Source organism: Sinocyclocheilus grahami, unplaced genomic scaffold (genome assembly GCF_001515645.1).
Source record: "Sinocyclocheilus grahami isolate Dianchi unplaced genomic scaffold, SAMN03320097.WGS_v1.1 scaffold1501.1, whole genome shotgun sequence".
Taxonomy (NCBI): domain Eukaryota; kingdom Metazoa; phylum Chordata; class Actinopteri; order Cypriniformes; family Cyprinidae; genus Sinocyclocheilus; species Sinocyclocheilus grahami.
In genome coordinates this window covers 185,426-191,908 of record NW_015506680.1, presented here as the reverse complement: position 1 = coordinate 191,908, position 6,483 = coordinate 185,426, and positions in this window count along the sequence as shown.

The following is a 6,483-nucleotide window of genomic DNA, read 5'->3' as shown; positions in this document are numbered from 1 at the left end:
ATCTGACCGAGGTTAGGTAGGAATTTTCCTGCATTTCCGTCTCCTATGCTGGACCTATATGTTTGGTTGGTTCTATGGCTTCATAGTGACCACCTTGCTGATGGTCTGGACTAGAGGCTTCTTTGAGTCACCTCTTGAACAGGGCTCCGTCGCGGGGACCATGGTGGGTGAGTATGATCCATTCTATAAATGTATGTATGTGTATATATATATATATATATATATGTGTGTGTGTGTGTTTTTAATGTGCTGATGGTTATGTGTGTATAATCCTTCTGTGAGATTTCTTTGCAGCGTTTTCCGGGACATGTGTGTTTCTGTCCTTTTTAAGGTAGGTCCTCTGTGAGCACCCCTTTGCTGGATTCAGAAACCAGGTGCTCGACTGGCAGTGTTACCTCACTCGTCGACATTGTGTCCAGCCGGTATGATAGCCCTGGTTCCGGCTTCGTGCTTCCTGGACCATGCGGCCAGGTCAGAGGCTTCTGCGGGAGCCTTCTTGATCATCAGGCCCCCGGCACGACACTGCAAAAAATTCCTGGATGTCCGGGCTCCACCCAGAACCTCAGAGTATCTGTGATCAGATGCCTGGAAATGTTAATCCATGCTATGGTAAGTGCACACGCTAAGCTCTGTGCACTTTCTGAAATCCACATAGTGTTAAGTGTGCATGTTGAACACTTTGTGCACTTTCTAAAATCCACAGTAGTGGTAAGTGTGGACGCTGATCACTTTGCGCACTTTCTAAAATCCACATAAGTGGTAAGTGTGCACGCTGAGCACTTTGCGCACTTTCTGAAATCCTGTACGGTAAGGGTTACGCATTATAACTTTGTTCCCTTTCTCTGAGTTGGTTAGACCCCGGTACCTTGGGCTCATGCTGGGCGAGCCCCCTCTCTCTTTGAGAGCTGGGTCTGTGTTCTCTCAGCTAGGTAACTTTACTGCTGGCAGGTCCAGTATTGGAACATGCTTTAGGTCCGAGCCTCCCTCTCGTTTTAGAGCTGGGTGTGTTGCTCCCTCAGCTAAGTAAATTATTGCTAGCTGTTCCAGCATTGGAACATGCGGTAGGTCGAGCTCCCCTCTCGTGTGAGAGCTAGGTGTTTGCCCCCTCAGCTAGAGATTTACTTCTAGCCATTCCAGCTTTATATCTTCGATCGAGTTGGTGACTCTCAAACATATTGGGTTTGGTATGCACCATTCCATCTATGAGCTGCTCTTTCAGAGTGCCACGAGAGCCCCCTTAGAACGGTATCCTAAAATCCATGTTATGGTAAGTGTGCACGTGAAGGCTTTGTGCACTTTCTAAAATCCACATTGTGGTAAGTTCGCACACTAGTTCTTTGCATTCTTTTCTAAAATCCTGTATGGTGAGGGCATCGCGCGGTTGCTTCGTGCCCTTTCTTGAGCTGGTTTAAGCCCTGTTCACCTTGGGCACCACACCACTTAACATAACAGGCACTTACTTTAACAGGGTGTGGCCACTAGATGTCTGTTGAGACAGTTTCTTTCAGAGCTTATGCAAGAGCAAGCGGTAGCCCCTGTGTGACAGGTCAAGACTTAGTGTGATACTAGGTTCTTGATCGTATCCCCTTAAAGGAACCCATTATGATTCCAAGCCTTGAGCTCTACCCTGGGCCCAGGAGTCTGGCCCTAACAGGTAAGTTGGGTATGTAGCCTAGGCCTTTGGCCGTAGGGGATAAAGTCATGGACAGCCATCTGACGTCCCAGGGGCAACTCACCATGAAAATGGTAAAGTTGGTACTTAGTGCTCGCCATGGTTCTGGCCCACACTCCCCTCAGCATGGCGTGGGTCTATCATTCGCCATAGCGACCCCTAGAGGACGCAGTTCGAAGTTCCCTTGAAAGGGAACGTCTCAGGTTACTTATGTAACCATGGTTCCCTGAGTAGGGAACGAGACACTGCGTCCTCTAGGCTTCCTGCCATGCTTCGAACGCAAGCTTCAGACGAAGAAGTGAATGACATGTTCTCCCGGCGCCTATTTATACTATAATCGCACTGGTAGTGATGTCATGGGCTGTTGCCGGCCAACATGTTGTTGGTGTTTTTTCAATGTATGCTTCAGACACGGGACACGACGAGGCATTTCCCATAGCGACCCCTAGAGGATGCAGTGTCTCGTTCCCTACTCAGGGAACCATGGTTACATAAGTTTTTCATTGTCTCCAGATTTCTCTGCAGTTCGTGTATGTTGTTAAAAACGCGGAAACATCATTTTATTCCACACAACAGGCAAGCATTACCGTTAAGTCTATTATCCACCAAAATGCAGATTCATCACGTGAAAATTATTACACAAATGAGATTGAGGGAGACGTTAAGTTTGTTTTGATTTATTAATTTACTTACAACAACAATTTAAAATGTATTAACTTTTACATATTCACTTTTACATGTATTATTAACTGCATTATATTAATTTTTACTTCATAGAAAAAACTTTATAAATAAATATTTAGTAAAATTCTTAAATCGCTATGGGGGAGCTGTGCCCATGGGGATACCCCTTATTTTGTTTTCAATACTGTAGCGTCTGCGTAGAATCATGCATGATCTTTGGGTTTTATGGCTTAAGAGACTCTTTTAGCTTTTGACATTTGCATATAAATTACAGTCCTGGTCACAGACTTTACACTTATATGGGTGCTAAATGGCCAATGGTTTCCCCCACTATCAAGGAGATGCTAAACAGTTTCACCACTCTCATCTCCCCATTGAACTTCAAACCACACACACATGTAAAGACCTTTACTCTATTTAGACAATAATTGAGCAGTTACAAATATATCTGGTATATTCCATGTGGTGTTTGTACGTTTCCCTATTAGATTAGCTGAGTTACCACTTGTTATTTGTATTAGTTAAAGCCCTAAACACTGATATTCAGGTGTATGGATGTATCTTTGGTTTAATCTATTCTAAATGTTTGTTTGTTGGTATCAATATTATCTGCTCTTTATCCCTCAAACAATGATGTACAGTATGTGATCGCGAAACGCATAATACGATTTGTACTATATTTTGGGTTAAAACTGCACCAATTCCAGACCGGCCATAAAACATGCAAATGGACCATAAAGCGAGACAAAGGAAACTTCTCCTGCTCAAAACTTCACGCCTGGTATTGGCTAAGCCCCCCCAAGTCGGGGGTGGATAGGAACCCTCAAAAGTGATTAGCCCAAAATAATCTTTGCTCAGAAAAACCCTCTTCGTTTGAGACGACACTTTCCAAGACTCTCAAGACTTTACTCTTGAGTTTATTTTCCGGCAGTTTTTATCTTCAAGTAACTTCGAGTCGCTGTGGACTCTTCCTTCTTCAGAAGAACCAGAAGTAAACTTCCAGCTCACTCCTAATGAACTCATCAAAGACCTCCGTTGTCTACCACATCAGAACTCTTGTTCAGCAATCGAAGCCAACGCAAGTAACCATTTACAACTATTTAAATGCGTGTTTAAGTTTCAGCCCCTTTTTAAGGTGATTTTTGATTCTTTGATGATTTTCAAAGGTTGTGGTTAATTGATGTAAAATACTGCCATTCTTTTACTCTCCTCTCTCTTTTCCTTACTTTGCTTCATTCTGTATATATGTGTTTTGCTTAGTTAGTTATATGTTAGATATAGTTTCATTTATTAAATCCCTTATATTCACAACTGATTGTCTCTGTTTGCTGCTCACAATTCGAAGTCAATGAATGCTTTGAACCCTTGCTACATATGCGAAATTACTGCTAGCACTGCATAAAGAAGGACAGTTATTCTTCCTTGGCCAGGAACATAATCTTTCCTTAAATTGATAAATTATTATATTGTCTGCTCGGTGGACGGACAGATCAAATAATTGTAATATTGATTCTGCTACAGTTAATTTGACGATATAATCTAAATATTTATTATTAATCATAACCAGTTATAATTAGTCATAAATATTCCCTGTTGAGCTGATTTACTACATACAATACCAATATTTTTCAAGGCAGTATCGTCTATATCGATACCGATTCGATACTTCTGCACTAAACTTTTAAATTATGAAATTTATGAAATTATTAAATTACTAAGAGTAAAATGGGTAATGAAAACAACTTAACTTTGTTTAACCCGTTTAATCCCAATTTTTTTCCCAGACATGAAAATATCCAAATGATGTGTAATTAGTAACCCTTTGAAATAATCAATATTATTAAAAAAAATTTAAAGTGTGTGAAAAAATGTTATTTTATGGTCAGTCACAATTGAGTGTGTGAAAATTTTTATTTTATGGTCAGTCACAATTGTTACCGGAGGGATAATGTGTATACTGTATTAACATATTTCTGCAGTCTTAAAAATTGTTATATATCTTAGCCCAGCTATTTTAAACTGTTTGATCACATTCTATGGTTACTATTATGCATAAAAAACCCTTATACAACATTGATAGGAATACTGAGATCAAATACAAAAAATACAACCATCAACGTATTTCAAAATTTTTATTTTTTTGTTACATATATCAACACATTTTTATATTAGTGCTACCAGTATTACAACATTAATATTCTAACTTATTTGTAACATTTGAACTTTTGATTTAGTGCAATATTTTGTACTGCCATTAGGGACTGCCAGTGAATGGCTGTTGCATGCATAAAATGCAACCTTTTTATTCTGACAGTGTATGATTTCTATTAACATTACAGAATAGAACATGATCAATATTATCTTTCAATGTTCAATTTAAATAATTGTAATTGCACAAACTATGTAGGCTACAATTTCAATTTGTTTATTGTGAAATAACTCAAACATTTATGGGGTTTTTTCTATCCTCTGATAAGCATTGTTCAGGGCTGCCATTTCCAAAAGCTTTAATGCTTTCTTATGATACTCTTGGGAAACGCAGCCCTGTTTGAATGCACTGTCAGCAGTGAGTGAATGCTCTCTGTGATTGATTGGTTCTGTCTTGCAACATTTGCGTGTGTTCAGATGAGTGGGAAAATAGTTCTATCCTACACAATTACTCGCTAACAAAGGTTATTCGTCCAATTCAATGCATATTGTACGCATTATTATTATTATTATTTTTGTTAAATAAACAAAACGCACCTTAGTATCGATATTTTTTGTTCGAGTATCGATACTTTCGATACTTGCGTCAGTATCGATATATCGATACTTCGGATCGATACACCCATCCCTAGTCAGCATGACATCAGAGCAAGTTGGACGTAACTCATGCCTTGTCCAAATAACCGCACTTGCGGTCTTTGCACTTGACCACTTGACTACTTATATGACGTATTTCCTGTATTTGGTCCAAGTGTTCAAGTGAGCATGAAGACCACAAGTGTGTGTAGAACTTTTCATTACCTGATAGGACACACTTATAGTGTTGTAAAAATGCAAGTGTTTACAGAGCTTTATTTTTATGTTCAATACTTTGCATTTTAAAATCAACTTCTAAATGTCTGTCCAGTGTCTCTATAACAGATGCCAATTTAATTTTGTGGTGCTTGTAATTAAGTGATAAAAAGCAGTTGCAAATGTTGTACAAAATAAATATCACCACTACTCATTTTCACCAATAAAACATGCAACCCTTTTGTTTTAGTACCAAATTATATGTAATATTTAATTATCATATCATTAATATTTAATATACATTGGAAAGGTTTCCATGACCTCTTGCGAGATCTCTGCAAAAAGTCTCACGATTTATTTCCAGAACATGATGCATGATGGGATACACTAAGCCTCGAATACCGTGCCGGAGTGTGGATTTAGTGTGCGTTAAGGGCACTGCGCTCTGGTGTTTTTAAGACCAGACACTTACTTCCTGTCGCGCTCACGCGCTCTTATGTGGCCAAGACTGCAAGTGTGGGTATTTGGACAAGGCATCGGACACTTTTCTAACCGGCATGCATCTCGTGGTGATCGGTTCTGCGCAGATTTTGCTCATCTCAAACAAGCCTTATATTTATGGTCCTTCACAGAGCGCGTCACGCGTGAGCGGTTAATCACGTGCGCCATCAATCATGTGCGCCGTCATGCGGCTGGATCATCATTTTCTCTTTACTGTTATCACCAGCATATTGTCAAAGTGTCTAATTCTAACATTTGGTAATATTTCTATTGAAAATCGTGATTCCTCGGTTTCTAAAAAATAAAATCGTGGCAAAACAACAAATTCCAATTAATCGATAAAATCGTGAAAATCGCCCAGCCCTGCAATACAGTATAATAAAAATATACACAGTGAAGGTCAAGGACACATGATTGAACATACTGATCTGATCACCGAGTCTTGAACAATAACACCTTTGTGCCAAACATTCATAGACTCTAATATTATAGTGTTAACACTATTTTTATATCTTGTGGTTTTATATGTTATAAAACATTAAACACATCCTGGCATTGTGAGACATTTAGACAATGAAATTACACATTTCAAAATGTTTCACTTGATTTCATACATGTAGTCAGGA